Source organism: Triticum aestivum, chromosome 7B, assembly GCF_018294505.1.
Source record: "Triticum aestivum cultivar Chinese Spring chromosome 7B, IWGSC CS RefSeq v2.1, whole genome shotgun sequence".
Taxonomy (NCBI): Eukaryota; Viridiplantae; Streptophyta; class Magnoliopsida; order Poales; family Poaceae; genus Triticum; species Triticum aestivum.
Genome location: NC_057813.1, coordinates 635,611,076 through 635,629,936, shown reverse-complemented (window position 1 = coordinate 635,629,936; position 18,861 = coordinate 635,611,076). Strand labels below are relative to the sequence as shown.

General features: G+C 43.6%; 1 long non-coding RNA gene across 1 annotated transcript; it reads left to right on the top strand.

Moving 5' to 3' along the window:
* Positions 1–246: 246 nt before the first annotated feature.
* LOC123156802 (uncharacterized) lies at positions 247–18,619 on the top strand. The gene is made up of 3 exons (XR_006478422.1): positions 247–416; positions 1,444–1,538; positions 18,370–18,619. It is a non-coding gene; the product is annotated as an uncharacterized lncRNA (long non-coding RNA).
* The last annotated feature ends 242 nt before the right edge of the window (positions 18,620–18,861 follow it).

The following is an 18,861-nucleotide window of genomic DNA, read 5'->3' as shown; positions in this document are numbered from 1 at the left end:
GTTCTCCTCATACCTTCACTCCCTCCCCCACCGCTCCCCATTCCATGGTGGCCCCGCCTGCTCTCCCCACTGCCTCATCTACCCACCACGGCCTCGCCCCGTCGGCCGCCGCCTCCTCTCCCCACCATGGCCTCGGCCCGCCGCCTTCTCTCCCCACCACGACCTTACCTTGCCGGCTTGCCGCTAACCCCGCCGTTCTTCCCTAGATCGACTCTGTCGCCGCCGTCCACATCTTCCAGCGCAGATCAAGATGTGAGCTAGAGGAGCATCCTGGAAACGATGCGGCAGCGGGCATCTCGGAGCGGGCCGAGTTCCAGTTAGTCTACGTGCCCACCGTGATAGTCGACCTCGTGCTTCGCTCCCACACCTGCTCCGAGAAGGCGCTCCTAGCTCGCCTACGTGGTCGGTTGCCCCAGGTACTTCTGGATGCAGGCATTCGCAACTGTGAACTCGAGTTTAACAAACGGTATATCACTGCTGGATGGTGAACACACACAGTGGTGCTTTTATTGATAGAAAGTCAGGATCCTTTCTCTTAAGAGGCTACTGTAAGAAATGGTAACTTGGGGCATGACTTGCAAGAAAGGGATTGTATGACAGAATGATATTACTTCACGGTAGAGTTTCTGCATCTGGAGATCAAGTTTATCTTGGTGTCTCATGTCAGTTTTATTGTGTGTGTGTGTGTGTTTCAGTAACACATTTACTGTTCTGATGATCTTGCGAATTTGTGAGCCGAAAAAATGATGACTTAGATAGTTGCGTTCTGATAAGTATGCTGAGCAGAAATAACAGGCGGTCATCTATTATATGATATGTTAAATTAAATGATGATTTTTTATTAGGTGCAGTTTAGAATTTTGAGTGTACAATTCATCCTGTAATGAGAGACCACACACTTAAAAGTTTCTTTAGATTGAAAATGGCTGTATCTGCTTGCTAAATCCTAATTGCTATCCATTCCAGTACAATACTTATGTAGCTCAGTAGTCTAGGTTTGAACATGAGAGTCATTTCCGAATTGGAGAGAAAAAATATAATTTGGGGTGATCCTGTTTTCCTACTGTCTAATCTTGGAGTAAGCTTGTCCTGAATATATGTGAACTCTTTTGGCACTTTGTGGTTCTTTTTAGTCTCTCCGGTTAATATAACCAATTCATTATTATTTTTATGTTATTTGTCTTTCACATGAAGATTCATTCTTTCTGGTTGTTTAGAAGGACAAATAGATGTCGATCAGTTTGAGCGTGCGGGATAGCTTATGTGTGTCTGTTATTTGGAGTGGGCAATTCCTGTGTTTTTCTTCTCACACTTCAGTTCTAGTCATACATGCAAGAAAGGAAACTGGGTTATGTATGTTCATGCCAAATAAACATCAGGAGGTAATGATGACATGTTGCTAACTTCTGCCAAGCCATTCTTACGAATGTTGTTTGTTTGCAGGATGTAGCTTGGGAAGGTCAGACTGTTGGAGTTGAAGCAGTTGTAGATTTCTTCAAGGCAAAAATAAAGCATTTGCACTTGGTGAGATGAAAAAGGTTAGCTTTCAGGTTTTGTTTCTGTTGGGGAACGTAGCATAAATTCAAAAAATTTCCTACGTATCACCAAGATCTATCTATGGAGAGACCAGCAACGAGTAGAAAGAGAGTGCATCTACATACCCTTGTAGATCGCTAAGCGGAAGCGTTCAAGTGAACGGGGTTGATGGAGTCGTACTCGTCGTGATTCAGATCACTGATGATCCTAGTGCCGAACGGACAGCACCTCCGCGTTCAACACACGTACAGCTCGACGATGTCTCCCACGCCTTGATCCAGCAAGGAGAGAGGGAGAGGGAGAGGAAGACTCCATCCAGCAGCAGCACAACGGCGTGGTGGTGATGGAGGAGCGTGGCAATCCTGCAGGGCTTCGCCGAGCACCTACGGGAGAGGAGATGTGTCACGGGAGGGAGAGGGAGGCAACCAAAGGCCTTAGGTGTGATTGCTCCTCCTTTTCCCCACTATATATAGGGGCAGGGGAGAGGGGGGAGGCGCAGCCTTGCCCCCTCCTCCAAGGAAGGGGTGCGGCTAAGGATGGGGAGGAGTCCATCCTCCCCAAGGCACCTTGGAGGTGCCTTCCCCCTTTAGGACTCTCCCCTTTTTCCTTTATCTTGGCGCATGGGCCTCTAGGGGCTGGTGCCCTTGGCCCATGTAGGCCAAGGCGCACCCCCTACAGCCCATGTGGCCCCCCGGGGCAGGTGGCCCCACCCGGTGGGCCCCCGGGACCCTTCCGGTGGTCCCGGTACAATACCGATGACCCCGAAACTTGTCCCGATGGCCGAAACAGGACTTCCTATATATAAATCTTTACCTCCGGACCATTCCGGAACTCCTCGTGACGTCCGGGATCTCATCCGGGACTCCGAACAACATTCGGTAACCACATACAAACTTCCTTTATAACCCTAGCGTCATCGAACCTTAAGTGTGTAGACCCTACGGGTTCGGGAGACATGTAGTCATGACCGAGATGTTCTCCGGTCAATAACCAATAGCGAGATCTGGATACCCATGTTGGCTCCCACATGTTCCACGATGATCTCATCGGATGAACCACGATGTCAAGGACTCAATCGATCCCGTATACAATTCCCTTTGTCTAGCGGTATGGTACTTGCCCGAGATTCGATCGTCGGTATACCGATACCTTGTTCAATCTCGTTACCGGCAAGTCTCTTTACTCGTTCCGTAACACATCATCCCGTGATCAACCCCTTGGTCACATTGTGCATATTATGATGATGTCCTACCGAGTGGGCCCAGAGATACCTCTCCGTTTACACGGAGTGACAAAATCCCAATCTCGATTCGTGCCAACCCAACAGACACTTTCAGAGATACCCGTAGTGTACCTTTATAGCCACCCAGTTACGTTGTGACGTTTGGCACACCCAAAGCACTCCTACGGTATCCGGGAGTTGCACAATCTCATGGTCTAAGGAAATGATACTTGACATTAGAAAAGCTTTAGCATACGAACTACATGATCTTGTGCTAGGCTTAGGATTGGGTCTTGTCCATCACATCATTCTCCTAATGATGTGATCCCGTTATCAACGACATCCAATGTCCATGGTCAGGAAACCGTAACCATCTATTGATTGACGAGCTAGTCAACTAGAGGCTTACTAGGGACATGGTGTTGTCTATGTACCCACACATGTATCTGAGTTTCCTATCAATACAATTCTAGCATGGATAATAAACGATTATCATGAACAAGGAAATATAATAATAATCAATTTATTATTGCCTCTAGGGCATATTTCCAATAGTCTCCCACTTGCACTAGAGTCAATAATCTAGTTCACATCGATATGTGATTAACACTCAAGGTCACATCCCCATGTGACTAACACCCAAAGAGTTTACTAGAGTCAATAATCTAGTTCACATTTACCATGTGATTAACACTCGATGAGTTCTGGGTTTGATCATGTTATGCTTGTGAGAGAGGTTATAGTCAACGGGTCTGAACCTTTCAGATCCGTGTGTGCTTTACAAATCTCTATGTCATCTCCTAGATGCAGCTACCACGCTCTATTTGGAGCTATTCCAAATAACTGTTCTACTTGGAGCTATTCTAAATTGTTGCTCCATTATACGTATCCGGTATCTCTACTCAGAGCTATCCGGATAGGTGTTAAGCTTGCATCGACGTAACCCTTTACGACGAACCCCTTTACCACCTCCATAATCGAGAAAATTCCTTAGTCCACTAGTTACTAAGGATAACTTTGACCGCTGTCCCGTGATCCATTCTTGGATCACTCTTGTACCCCTTGACTGACTCATGGTAAAGCACACTTCAGGTGCGGTACACAGCATAGCATACTGTAGAGCCTATGTCTTAAGCATAGGGGACGACCTTCGTTCCTTTCTCTCTATTCTGCCATGGTCGAGCTTTAAGTCTTAACTTCATACCTTACAACTCAGGCAAGAACCCCTTCTTTGACTGATCCATCTTGAACACCTTCAAGATCACGTCAAGGCATGTGCTCATTTGAAAGTACTATTAAGCGTTTTGATCTATCCTTATAGATCTTGATGCTCAATGTTCAAGTAGCTTAATCCAGGTTTTCCATTGAAAACACTTTCCAAAATGACCCTATATGCTTTCCAGAAATTCTACATCATTTCTGATCAACAATATGTCAAGAACATATACTCATCAGAAATTCTATAGTGCTCCCACTCACTTCTTTGGAAATACAAGTTTCTCATAAACTTTGTATACACCCAAAATCTTTGATCATCATCAAAGCATACATTCCAACTCCGAGATGCTCACTCCAGTCCTCAGAAGGATTGCTGGAGCTTTGCATACTTATTAGCATATTTCAGGATAGACAAAACCTTCCGGTTGTATCACATACAACCTTTCCTCAAGAATTGTCGAGGAAACAATGTTTTGACATCCTATCTGCAAGATTTCATAAATAATGCAGTAATTGCTAATATAATTCCAACAGACTCTTAGCATCGCTACGAGTGAGAAAGTCTCATCGTAGTCAACTCCTTGAACTTGTCGAAAAACATCTTAACGACAAGTCGAGCTTTCTCAATGGTGACACTTACCATCATTGTCTGTCTTCCTTTCAAAATCCATATGTACCTAACAGCCTTACGACCATCAAGTAGTTCTTCCAAAGTCTACACTTTGTTTTCATACATGGATCCTATCTCGGATTTTATGGCTTCTAACCATTTGTCAGAATCCAGGCCCACCATCGCTTCTCCATAGCTTGTAGGTTCATTGTTGTCTAGCAACATGACCTTCAAGACAGGATTACTGTACCACTCTGAAGTAGTACGTATCCTTGTCACCCTACGAGGTTCGGTAGTGACTTGATCCGAAACTTCATGATCACTATCATAAGCTTCCACTTCAATTGGTGTAGGTGCCACAGGAACAACTTCCTGTGCCCTGTCACACACTAGTTGAAGAGACGGTTCAATAACCTCATCAAGTCTCCACCATCCTCCCACTCAATTCTTTCGATAGAAACTTTTCCTCGAGAAAGGACCCGATTCTAGAAACAATCCATATTGCTTTCGGATCTGAATTAGGAGGTATACCCAACTGTTTTGGGTTTCCTATGAAGATGCATTTTATCCGCTTTGGGTTCGAGCTTATCAACCTGAAACATTTTCATATAAGCGTCGCAGCCCCAAACTTTTAAGAAACGACAACTTAGGTTTCTCTAAACCATAATTCATACGGTGTCATCTCATCGGAATTACGTGGTGCCCTATTTAAAGTGAATGTGGTTGTCTCTAATGCCTAACCCATGAATGATAGTGGTAATTCGATAAGAGACATCATGGTACGCACCATATCCAATAGGGTGCAACTATGATGTTCGGACACACCATCCCACTATGGTGTTCCAGGCTGTATCAGTTGTGAAACAATTTCCACAATGTCTTAATTCTGTGCCAAACTCGTGATTCAGATATTCATCTCTATGATCATATCATAGATCTTTTATCCTCTTGTCACGACGATCTTTCAACTTCACACTGAAATTACTTGAACCTTTCAATAATTCAGACTCGTGATTCATCAAGTAAATATACTCAACATCTACTCGAATCATCTGTGAAGTAAGATCATAACGATATTCACTGCATGCCTCAGCACTCATTGGTTTGGACACATCAAAATGTGTTACTTCCAACAAGTTGCTATCTTGTTCCATCTTACTGAAAATGAGGCTTTTCAGTCATCTTGCCCATGTGGTATGATTTGCATATCTCAAGTGATTCAAAATCAAGTGAGTCAAAACGGTCCATTTGCATGGAGTTTCTTCATGCATATACACCAATAGACATGGTTCGCATGTCTCAAACTTTTCAAAAACGAGTGAGCCCAAAGATCCATCAATATGGAGCTTCTTCATGCGTTTTATACTGATATGACTTACGTGGCAGTGCCACAAGTAGGTGGTACTATCATTACTATCTTTTGGCATGAACATGTGTATCACTACGATCGAGATTTAATAAACCATTCATTTTAGGTGTAAGACCATTGAAGGTATTATTCAAATAAACAGAGTAACCATTATTCTCCTTAAATGAATAACCGTATTGCGATAGACGTAATCCAATCATGTCTATGCTCAACGCAAACACCAAATAACAATTATTTAGGTTTAACACCAATCTCTTTGGTAGAGGGAGCGTGCGATGCTTGATCATATCAAGCTTGGAAAAACTTCCAACAATATCGTTAGCTCACCTTTAGCTAGTCTCCGTTTATTCCGTAGCCTTTCGTTTCGAGTTACTAACACTTAGCAACCGAACCGGTATCTAATACCCTGGTGCTACTAGGAGTACTAGCAAAGTACACATTAACACAATGTATATCCAATATACTTCTATCGACCTTGCCAGCCTTCTTATCTACCAAGTATCTAGGGTAATTCTGCTCTAGTGGTTGTTCCCCTTATTACAGAAGCACTTAGTCTCGGGTTTGGGTTTTACCTTGGGTTTCTTCACTAGAGCAGCAGCTGATTTGCCGTTTCATGAAGTATCCCTTCTTGCCCTTGCCCTTCTTGAAACTAGTGGTTTCACCAACCATCAACAATTGATGCTCCTTCTTGATTTCTACTTTCGCGGTGTCAAACATCGCGAATACCTCAAGGATCATCATATCTATCCCTGATATGTTATAGTTCATCACGAAGCTCTAACAGCTTGGTGGCAATGACTTTGGAGAACCATCACCGTCTTATCTGGAAGATCAACTCCCACTCGATTCAAATGATTGTTGTACTCAGACAATCTGAGCACAAGCTCAACAATTGAGCTTTTCTCCTTAGTTTGCAGGTTAAGAAAGTCATCGGAGGTCTTATACCTCTTGACATAGGCACGAGCCTGAAATCCCAATTTCAGCCCTCAAAACATCTCATATGTTTCACGACGTTTCAAAAAATGTCTTTGGTGCCTCAACTCTAAACCATTTAACTGAACTATCACGTAGTTATCAAAACGTGTATGTCAGATGTTCGCAACAACCACAGACAACGTTCGAGGTTCAGCACACTGAGCGGTGCATTAAGGACATAAGCCTTCTATGAAGCAATGAGGACAATCCTCAGTTTACGGATCTAGTCCGCATAATTGCTACTATCAACTTTCAACTAATTTTCTCTAGGAACATATCTAAACAGTAGAACTATAGCGTGAGCTACGACATAATTTGCAAAAACCTTTTGACTATGTTCAGGATAATTAAGTTCATCTTATGAACTCCCACTCAGATAGACATCCCTCTAGTCATCTAAGTGATTACATGATCCGAGTCAAACTAGGCCGTGTCCGATCATCACGTGAGACAGACTAGTCATCATCGGTGAACATCTTCATGTTGATCGTATCTTCTATACGACTCATGTTCGACCTTTCGGTCTCCGTGTTCCGAGGCCATGTCTGTACATGCTAGGCTCGTCAAGTTAACCCTAAGTGTTTTGCGTGTGTTCCGAGGCCATGTCTGTACATGCTAGGCTCGTCAACACCCGTTGTATTTGAACGTCTGAATAAAACACCCGATCATCACGTGATGTTTTGAAACAGCGAACTGTCGCAACGGTGCACAGTTAGGGGAGAACACTTCTTGAAATTGTTGTAAGGGATCATCTTATTTACTACCGTCGTTCTAAGCAAATAAGATGCATAAACATGATAAACATCACATGCAATCAAATAGTGACATGATATGGCCATCATCACTTTGCTCCTTTTGATCTCCATCTTCGGGGCTCCATGATCATCATCGTCACCGGCATGACACCATGATCTCCATCATCATGATCTCCATCATCGTGTCTTCATGAAGTTGCCTCGCCAACTATTACTTCTACTACTATGGCTAACGGTTAGCAATAAAGTAAAGTAATTACATGACGTTTAAGTTGACACGCAGGTCACAAATAAATAAAGACAACTCCTATGGCTCCTGCCGGTTGTCATACTCATCGACATGCAAGTCGTGATTCCTATTACAAGAACATGATCAATCTCATACATCACATATATCATTCATCACATCCTTTTTGGCCATATCACATCACATAGCATACCCTGCAAAAACAACTTAGACGTCCTCTAATTGTTGTTTGCATGTTTTACGTGGCTGCTATGGGTTTCTAGCAAGAACGTTTCTTACCTACGCATGAACCACAACGTGATATGCCAATTGCTATTTACCCTTCATAAGGACCCTTTTCATCGAATCCGATCCGACTAAAGTGGGAGAGACAGACACCCGCCAGCCACCTTATGCAACTAGTGCATGTTTGTCGGTGGAACCGGTCTCACGTAAGCGTACGTGTAAGGTTGGTCCGGGCCGCTTCATCCCACGATGCCGCCGAATCAAGATAAGACTAGTAACGGCAAGCATATTGAACAATATCGACGCCCACAACTACTTTGTGTTCTACTCGTGCAAAGAATCTACGCAATAGACCTAGCTCATGATGCCACTGTTGGGGAACGTAGCAGAAATTCAAAAATTTTCCTACGTATCACCAAGATCTATCTATGGAGAGACCAGCAACGAGTAGAAAGAGAGTGCATCTACATACCCTTGTAGATCGCTAAGCGGAAGCGTTCAAGTGAACGGGGTTGATGGAGTCGTACTCGTCGTGATTCAGATCACCGATGATCCTAGTGCCGAACGGACAGCACCTCCGCGTTCAACACACGTACAGCTCGACGATGTCTCCCACGCCTTGTTCCAGCAAGGAGAGAGGGAGAGGTTGAGGAAGACTCCATCCAGCAGCAGCACAACGGCGTGGTGGTGATGGAGGAGCGTGGCAATCCTGCAGGGCTTCGCCGAGCACCTACGGGAGAGGAGATGTGTCACGGGAGGGAGAGGGAGGCAACCAAAGGCCTTAGGTGTGATTGCTCCTCCTTTTCCCCACTATATATAGGGGCAGGGGAGAGGGGGGAGGCGCAGCCTTGCCCCCTCCTCCAAGGAAGGGGTGCGGCTAAGGATGGGGAGGAGTCCATCCTCCCCAAGGCACCTTGGAGGTGCCTTCCCCCTTTAGGACTCTCCCCTTTTTCCTTTATCTTGGCGCATGGGCCTCTAGGGGCTGGTGCCCTTGGCCCATGTAGGCCAAGGCGCACCCCCTACAGCCCATGTGGCCCCCCGGGGCAGGTGGCCCCACCCGGTGGGCCCCCGGGACCCTTCCGGTGGTCCCGGTACAATACCGATGACCCCGAAACTTGTCCCGATGGCCGAAACAGGACTTCCTATATATAAATCTTTACCTCCGGACCATTCCGGAACTCCTCGTGACGTCCGGGATCTCATCCGGGACTCCGAACAACATTCGGTAACCACATACAAACTTCCTTTATAACCCTAGCGTCATCGAACCTTAAGTGTGTAGACCCTACGGGTTCGGGAGACATGTAGTCATGACCGAGATGTTCTCCGGTCAATAACCAACAGTGGGATCTGGATACCCATGTTGGCTCCCACATGTTCCACGATGATCTCATCGGATGAACCACGATGTCAAGGACTCAATCGATCCCGTATACAATTCCCTTTGTCTAGCGGTATGGTACTTGCCCGAGATTCGATCGTCGGTATACCGATACCTTGTTCAATCTCGTTACCGGCAAGTCTCTTTACTCGTTCCGTAACACATCATCCCGTGATCAACTCCTTGATCACATTGTGCACATTATGATGATGTCCTACCGAGTGGGCCCAGAGATACCTCTCCGTCACACGGAGTGACAAATCCCAGTCTCGATTCGTGCCAACCCAACAGACACTTTCGGAGATACCCGTAGTGTACCTTTATAGCCACCCAGTTACGTTGTGACGTTTGGCACACCCAAAGCACTCCTACGGTATCCGGGAGTTGCACAATCTCATGGTCTAAGGAAATGATACTTGACATTAGAAAAGCTTTAGCATACGAACTACATGATCTTGTGCTAGGCTTAGGATTGGGTCTTGTCCATCACATCATTCTCCTAATGATGTGATCCCGTTATCAACGACATCCAATGTCCATGGTCAGGAAACCGTAACCATCTATTGATTAACGAGCTAGTCAACTAGAGGCTTACTAGGGACATGGTGTTGTCTATGTATCCACACATGTATCTGAGTTTCCTATCAATACAATTCTAGCATGGATAATAAACGATTATCATGAACAAGGAAATATAATAATAATCAATTTATTATTGCCTCTAGGGCATATTTCCAACAGTTTCAGCATGTTGTCACTCCTTAGCACTAATTATTACATATTAATTGCTACCTGCACGTGCTTCTTGCTCCGGTCAAGAGATATTATCAGTTGGGTGTGTGCGTACTCAAACTTTTAAACTTATATATCTGTATCTACATGACTATTGGAAATTTGAGACTAAACTTATGTAAATGATATTAGTATGTAGAAGACTGAAAAAACAATTTATAACATTTTAGCATTAGAATTTGTGGTCAAGGTTCACGTCTCAATCATACCACATCAAATCATGCATGTATAAAGGGCCAGTTTGGTTGGTGTCCACAACTTCATGCCTGGGACAAATGGGTGTCTGGAATGTAGCTTCTTCCCAGTTCCAAGTAAAAAGTATTTCCTACAAATGGGTTCTTGGGACAAATTACCTTTGGTAGATTTCCACGAAGGCGAGTTTCACAGCCTTTGACATATTTAAATGCAGTAATGTTCTGCACTCAAAACAGCATAAAGAGATCTTGTGGAACATACATATGTTTACTCGCTTTTCTGCACTGAGAAATTGTACCATTGTATATTACAAAATGAGGCATACACAATGGAAGTAATTGCAAAATGCATGTAGTAATTCTGTTAATACAAAATGGATATCTCACAAGAGTAAGCCTTCCATCAGGCACTCAATCTGGGCCTCGCTGTTGTAACCAAAATTAGAAGCGCCCCCAAGCACTGTAATGTTTCTGGACTTGCAGTTTGTTGCTACTCAGCGGCACCCCAATTCGCCCCTGAAACTAAATTTGTCTTCCAAAAGTGTGTTGTGTGGTACAATAAAATATCATGTGCATGTATCCATAAAATATACATGTAACCGTATCATGGTAGGCTAAACCTGCGAATGAAAAACAAATAATGTTAGTGCCAAAAATAGTTATAGATGCAACAACATAGTAGCTGCAAAGAAGTAATGGAATGACACACCTGCCTCATCTCTCTAAAACATCTCTGTAGACAATGTTCTTGGTGCTTTTCCCGGATTTATCAACCTCCTTGTTTGGCTTGGCCAAAATCCGTGTCGTCTCTCTTGACACTCCCCTTGACAATGCAACATATAGCTGACCATGTGAGAATACAGGCTCAGGGAGGTAAATACCAACGTTTGGGATGGTCTAACCCTGTGCCTTATTAATTGTCATCGCAAAACTTAGGCGGATGGGGAACTGTTTTCTCTTAAGTTTGAAGGGAAGTGAGATGTCCTCCGAGGGCGACATAGGGATCCTAGGTATGAACACCCTCTTTCCAGCATGCTGACCTGCAACAATCTCCGCGTCGATTGCATTATCCTGGAAGGCTCTGATCATAAGTCGTGTTCCATTGCATAGGCCATTATGAGGGTCGAGGTTCCGAAGCAGAATGACTGGGCAGTTGACCTTTAATCTCAAAACATGCGGTGGCAAGCCATTTGGTGTGATCGAGTTCAAAAAATCAATTGTGTAATTATTCTGCAAGTCATCCTCGATTGAGTCGAAGCTATGGTATAAATTTTCTTCGCCTGGAAACCTGGAGATCATCTTATCATTCAGGTCATTCACATGATCATTCTTGGTCGAAAGAATTGCACGTGCGCTCATGTACTCTCTCGATCTAGCATTGGCATGCAGCGATGGGAAGACATCTTCAATGAGTGTGTTAATAGCTTTTTCATCCTTAGTATAGCCGATCACAATGTCGTCAGGGAGACGCACATAGTCGTCGCCAATTGTCTCTTCTGTTCCATTGCCGATCCTTAGGAGGTATTTGGAGAACCAAGGATCAGCCTGTGCACGCATATTGTGCGTGAGACGTATCTTGCGGGTCTTCTCCCACAGATATGATCTCAGAAGTGTAGCATCTATGATCTGTGCTCTTGTCCCACGTGCCACAACGGGAAGGACCTGCCTGAAATCCCCACCAAAGACGACAACCTTTCCCCCAAACGGCAATGGACATTCCATTATATCCTACAAAGATCTATCAAGCGTCTCAACAGCTTGACGTTTTGTCATAGCGACTTCGTCCCAAATTATTAAGGACGCCTGTTTTAAGCAACTCCGCTGTACCGCTTTGCTTTGTGAAACTACACATGCTGTTGTCAGTGAGCTTTATTGGAATTTTGAACCTAGAGTGTGCAGTCCGTCCTCCAGGCATTATCGATGCTGCTATACCTGATGTAGCAGTTGCAATTGCTATTTGGCCCATGGAACGCACCTTTGCAAGCAATGCCTTGTATAAGTACGTCTTCCCAGTGCCTCCTGGACCATCAACAAAGAACACCTAACTTTTTTGGTTCATCACATGATCCATTATGTCATTGAAACCAGCCAGCTGCTCACTGTTCAAACTGCTAAATAGATCTAGATGTTCTTTGTCCACGGTGACTTGCCTCTCCTTTGTTACCTCTCTGTGCTCACCATCATAAGAACCATTGGTCTCAACCAGATCTGGAAGTCCATAGCTTGTAATATCCTTTCCCATGGATTGCAACATATCCCTGATATCTCTTAGCACCATCTGTTCAAGTGTTGCCTCATTGGATTGGTTACGACGGTAATCCTCAGACATTGATGCTAGATGCTTGTCCCACATTTCTCGGATTTCTGTTGCCTCGCAAAATACCAGTATAGTCGCAAACAACCGTCTTAGGGCACAAGGCATCTGAAATGTGGCTGCCTCCGTCATGCAATCATCAAGAGTCCTGTCGTGCTCAATGAGGCCTAAGTGCTCACATGCCTCCCTGAAGGAACTGCATGCCTTGCCATTTACTGTTTTTAAATCATCAAATGAAGTGGCACCTCGGACATGACTTAGTAGGACACGCAAGTAGTACCTCTCTCCTTCAGCGGGGTGTGCATACACAAGCCTTCCAATCTGTGATCTCTTATTTCTTCTATTCTGCCACTCCTTGTTTCCAGCTATCCATCTATAATGTTCTGGAAACTCTCTGTACAACCATTTTCGTGCCTCCGGAAACCTTCGGTTCATCTCAAAGTACTGGGTAAGCATGGACTTGGAAGAAGATGGTCGAGAAAGAACATCTTCCAGATTTTCACAAGATTTAAATGCAACTGTATGCATGTTTGGCAAATGAAGTTGGAGCTGCAACACAGATGGACTAACACCAAACATTTTAAAACCAAAAATCCTGTAAATAGCCTCTGGAGGAGATACATAGCGTGCATCCCTATATTGTCGGATTTCATTGATGATTCCACCATCATTGATGATATCCTGCTCGAATGCAAAGGATGTCCGATCATGCCCTTTGTAGATGTACTTGAACAAGTACTTGACTGCCTTGATGCTTGAGCATGCTTCGACATTAATGTGGCAGTTGTATCGCATAAGCAGAAAAGGGTTGTAAGGGACCACCCATCTATTGTCCAAATTTGCTCCTCTGATCCTAACTCCACGCCCATCGTCCCTCCTCCTATAGATGGGATATGAGTCTTTCCCTTGTTGTGTGGCATTGCAAAAATCTCGCGGGTAATGAAATCGGCACTGTCCATCAATCATGCACGGACAACTTTTTTTCAACTCACCACAGGGTCCATGCATCATGTGTTTGATGACCAGATCATGTAGAATGGGGTATTTTTCTTTGTCAGGTATCTCTGCAGATATCACCCGATCATAGTCATCCGAGGTCGCTAACTTGCTTTTTGCTTTCATGATTAGAAGTATATGCTCATGCGGGAGACCTCGTTTATGAAACTCCATGACATGTACATAAGCCGCAACTTCTCCGAAATGCTTACCCTTAGTCAGTAAGTCCATCATATCTCGTTGTTTAGCTTTGTATACTCTTGCCACCAGGTCTGGACGGTCTTGTGGCAGTTGTCCAGGCAACAATTTCTCAGTTATCTCCTCCCAATAAGGATTGCAAGTCATTGTGATAAAATAATCCGGTTTACCCCACCGCTGGACTATTGCCATCGCATCTAGAAACCTCCGTTGCATGTCACGGTCACCACCCGGAAATGTACGTGGGAGCACGATTCTCTTGCCAACCCGATCACCGCGTGACTCGCTGACAACGACAGTGTCAACAAGACCCTATAATAGTATACAAGGTTATAGAAAAGCATGGAATGTCCATAAAGTCGTTGTATTATGATCTATTAGAATATACACAAGCATGTTACCTGGTAGAGGTCAGCGCGTATAACCTTCTGATTTTCCGGCTTTGAGTACCAGTCAAGCCTCATAGTCTCCATCTTGATATACATGTCAACAGCCCACTGTTGGAAAAGGCGCGCCCCGAACAAGATGATGTTAAAAAGCTTCTTCCTGACCTGCAGTTTGAAGCAGTAGTACTCCCTCGCACTAACAAATTTCCTAGATTTTGTTGCATTCACCTCATTGTCACCAAAATCCTCATCTGGGTTATATTCATTGTCATCTACAAGATTCACACCATTTCAAATTCAATATGTTGTTTGCAGGCATAATAGTTGACTATATAAGAATTGAAGATTAAGCAATGATGACCGATACCCGCAGGTAAATCCGTGGCATGGTCTTCATGTGGTTCAAAATTCCCAACTTGTTCACTTTCTGTAATGAAGTTTTCATGTGATAGAAAAATGAGAACATAAGTCTTCATTCGTAAATAGCAAGTATATAAATTAATAGTGCACATCATACCTGTAGATAAATCAGAGGTTTGGTTTACTCGTGGTGCAGTATTATGCGCTGAATATTGGGTCGTGTCATCTACAAGATTCACAATATTTCAAATTTAATACGTTGTTTGCACCCATAATACTTGACCACATAAGAATTGAAGAATAAGCAATGATGTCCGATACCTGCAGGTAAATCCGTGGCATGGTCTTCATGTGGTTCAAAATTCCCAACTTGTTCACCTTTTGTAATCAAGTTTTCATATAATAGAAAAATGAGAACATAAGTCTTCATTCATAATAGCAAGTATATAAATGAATAATGAACCTCATACCTGTATATAAATCAGAGGTTTGGTTTACTTGGGGTGCAGGGTTACCCGACGAACATTGTGTGGTGTCATCGAGGGGGCCAACATATGGCATCCTACGATTCCAACCAGTCTCCCCACGTGGGAAGAATAGTGGATATGACAATGGGTCGTAGCACCCATAGTATGCTCTAATATATAGGGGCCGGTCTCCTTTTTTCCATGTACGACAACACTTCTGTCAAAGCAATTCTTTGGGTCGCTCCCTTCAACCCATATCGCTGCCACCTGAGAGGTCGTTGGGTCATTGTACCTTCGTTGATCCAAGTTGATATCCGTGTTTAGTGAGATCCTATACTCATCTAGATTTGGAACAGACCCAAGGCTCTTTAAAACTTGTGCATAAGGGTTACGCTCAAGTATTCGCAGAATCTTTCGTATGAGGTCTATATTAAGATCTGGAGACCTCATAGCCCTGTGAACCAAGTCTTGATCTGTATAATAAATATAAAGCTGCAAATGCCGAGGTCCATTATCAGCCGGCACCAGACCATCAAGAGCGTGGTATAAGCCACCACATGCACAAAATGTATATACTCCAGTTCCTGCCGCTATGCTTACTCGACGATCAAGAGTGACTCCTAGAGTTGTGAATGAGAAGTGCGAGTTGAAATACCGTATATGCTCTCTGAAATATTTAGCATCCTCATCATCTTGACTTGTAAACAACCGTTTCAGCTCTTCTGGAACGTCTGGAGTAATAATATCGACTTTTCCTTTTCTGCAACAAAATGCTGGGCCCTCAAATGGAAACCGCAATGCCCCACAGTGGCGACAGTCGGGAACCTTTCTTAGGACATGGTGCTTTGTAGGTAGGTTTCGGTAAATGAATTCATCGGTATTTGATACTGGTGCAATTGGTGGGCGTCCAAGTTGGTATGATTCATAAGCAAGACCTAGCATTGAAGAACAATATGTATTAAATTATGAATGAAGACCTATGAGGCTCATGGTAAATTCGGAAATAGACAATGGACATACCTTCGGCCATAAATATTCTAGCTTCCTCATCAGGCTCATGGTATACAGCTTCTCCATTTTGCAATGGCGCCAAACAGTCTAGTAGGCAATATATTGGTCAAACATAAATGCCACAAAATTGTCAACGAAGAACCTGATATGTGAACGACAAAATATATAATGTACCTTCAAAATTGGGTTGTTGAACAACAGGCTCAAATATTCCATATGGATCTTCTATCTGGTCGTTGCCCACTATGGAAAACCACAAGATAAGTAGAGCATACAAAATCAGGTACTATAGTAGTCTAGGGTCATCAAAATTACTTTGTAGATGTTGAGTGCTTTGAGTATCATCCGGAGACGGTTCCGCAGGGCGTCTCTTATCATTAGTTGGCGTCTTCATTGGTTGACTGGAGCCATTAAAAGGCTCTATACCTGAATAAACGAAAGAGAAGCAGGAATTGCGATCAAATAAACACTGTGGACACACTTCCACCATAACTAAATGGACGAACTAAACCACACCTTGAATTGAGAAATCTGGGTTACATATTCTGCTAAGTTGGGGTGCCTGAACCCCTGAAAGTTGTGTGAGAGGCCCTGCATTGTGTTCAATTGACAGTAACTATCATTCAGAAGCTGATTATAGTTTATTATTGTTTAGAAGAGTACAAACCAAAGCCATTAAAGCATACCTTGTGCAATATCTCTTACGACGGTGGCGATTGATTGCATGTTATGACCAAGAGGCATAGCAACAGCTCTAATGCGTCCACCAATTTGTTGTATCTGATATGCATCATTCCGGTGCAACCAATCGGACTCCTCGTCGTATGTTAAAGTATTCTCCTTGTCGTAGGGGGCATGTTCAGGTGATAGAGATGAATTTGGTATATTTGATAATACTGCAAGAAAATTGTAGATAACATCAGTAAAACTTTTTTTGTTATATTCGATAAGATAACACCATGCAATCAATATGTTATGGTAGCACAGAACCTGCAGACGATATTTGTTGTAGCTGGGTGACACCGGATTGTCCTGTAGCTGGTGTGTGTAACACGGTGCTATCGTTGGTGAGTAGGGTCGTAGTAGCCTTTCTCTGCTCACGTGATAGGCGTTGTCGTTTTAATATTTCATCCCTATTTTGTGCATACCGCTCCCTGTCCCTTTGCCTCTGTATGTCTTTAGGGTCTACATAGATGAGAAAGCTAGTTAGTATCAAGAAATAGGGTTGTATGTAGTTGGTTGATCGTCATTACCAATGGGTATGTACATCGGTGTTTGTGTTTCATTTTCATGGACACTGATATCAGCGGAAGCGTCAGCCATTTTTTTGTTTCTGTAGGCCTGACGTTGTCTCTTTAATATTTCGTCTCTATTTTGTGAATACCGTTCCCTATCAAGTCGCCTCTTCAGCTCCGTAGGGTCTACATGTATGATTTAGAGTATGATAAGTTACCTGAATAATACATAAGCATGCAGTATATGGCCATACTTACCATGGGACATGGCTAGGGGTGTGTGTGGCACATTTTGCTCATCATTCGGCAGAGGTTTATCAGTCTGCTTCTTTAAACGTGCCTCACGACGTCTTTTCAGAATGTCCTCTCTGTTTCGTGCATAATATTCTCTGTCCCTCTGCCTCTTAATTTCTTTAGGGTCCGTTTAAATATACAATGGAAATTAGCACATTCATTATAGAAGTGTTCATCAACCCAAAAAAAAGAAGCGCTCAGTTGGCTGATAGTTACCTGAGGAATGGATGTTGCTTATATCCTGAAATGGGGTGCGTGCCCCCGAGTGATTTGGAGAAGTCATAACATCGACTTCGTAGACTGAATACTCCAGTCAAAAATCTGTCAAGAGGGTTGACTGGAAGCATATATTAGTCAGAATTAGATTCAAGTTATGTTGTCATAAATCTGTAGATTTCATTTTCTTAAAGCACAAGGAAGTTAGAAGATAATTTGCAAGAACAAGAAGATTACTCAGAATTAGATTCAAGTTATGTTGTCATAAATCTGTAGATTTCATTTTCTTAAAGCACAAGGAAGTTAGAAGATAATTTGCAAGAACAAGAAGAAATGTCTAATATTAAAATCTTGCCTGATGTTTTCAGAGGATGGCACAGGTGATGCAAGGAACCGACGGCCTGTTTGCAGCGAAGAAGGTGAGGCGTGAGCAGCCGCGCATGTAATGGCCAGTGGAGGGCGGCTAGGGAAGGCGGTGGCGGTGTTTTCGTGCGGCGAGGTCGCCGTCCAGGAAGGCGAAGGCGATGATGTTTCTGAGCGGCGAGGGGATATCCGTGGGATATGTTTCTTGTTTTTGGATTTGCAAGGTCAATTATTATTTGTGGGAATGGAGGATACGTGTTTGAATTTGTTTGGAAGACCTACGTGATTGTAGGGATTGTGTTTGCTTTCGCATGGAAGTTTTCCTCCGCGGTGGAGTATGGTCAGTCAACATAAATTAGTAAGTGCACACAAGAAAACATATCAGGCTAGCTGTTGGATTTAGATTAGTGAGGATAATCATGCGGTAGTATTGGGTCCGTGTATGTTTTGTGGGGTGCGTTTAGCAAAGATAATGTTTGCTCTTTTATTAGTAATCT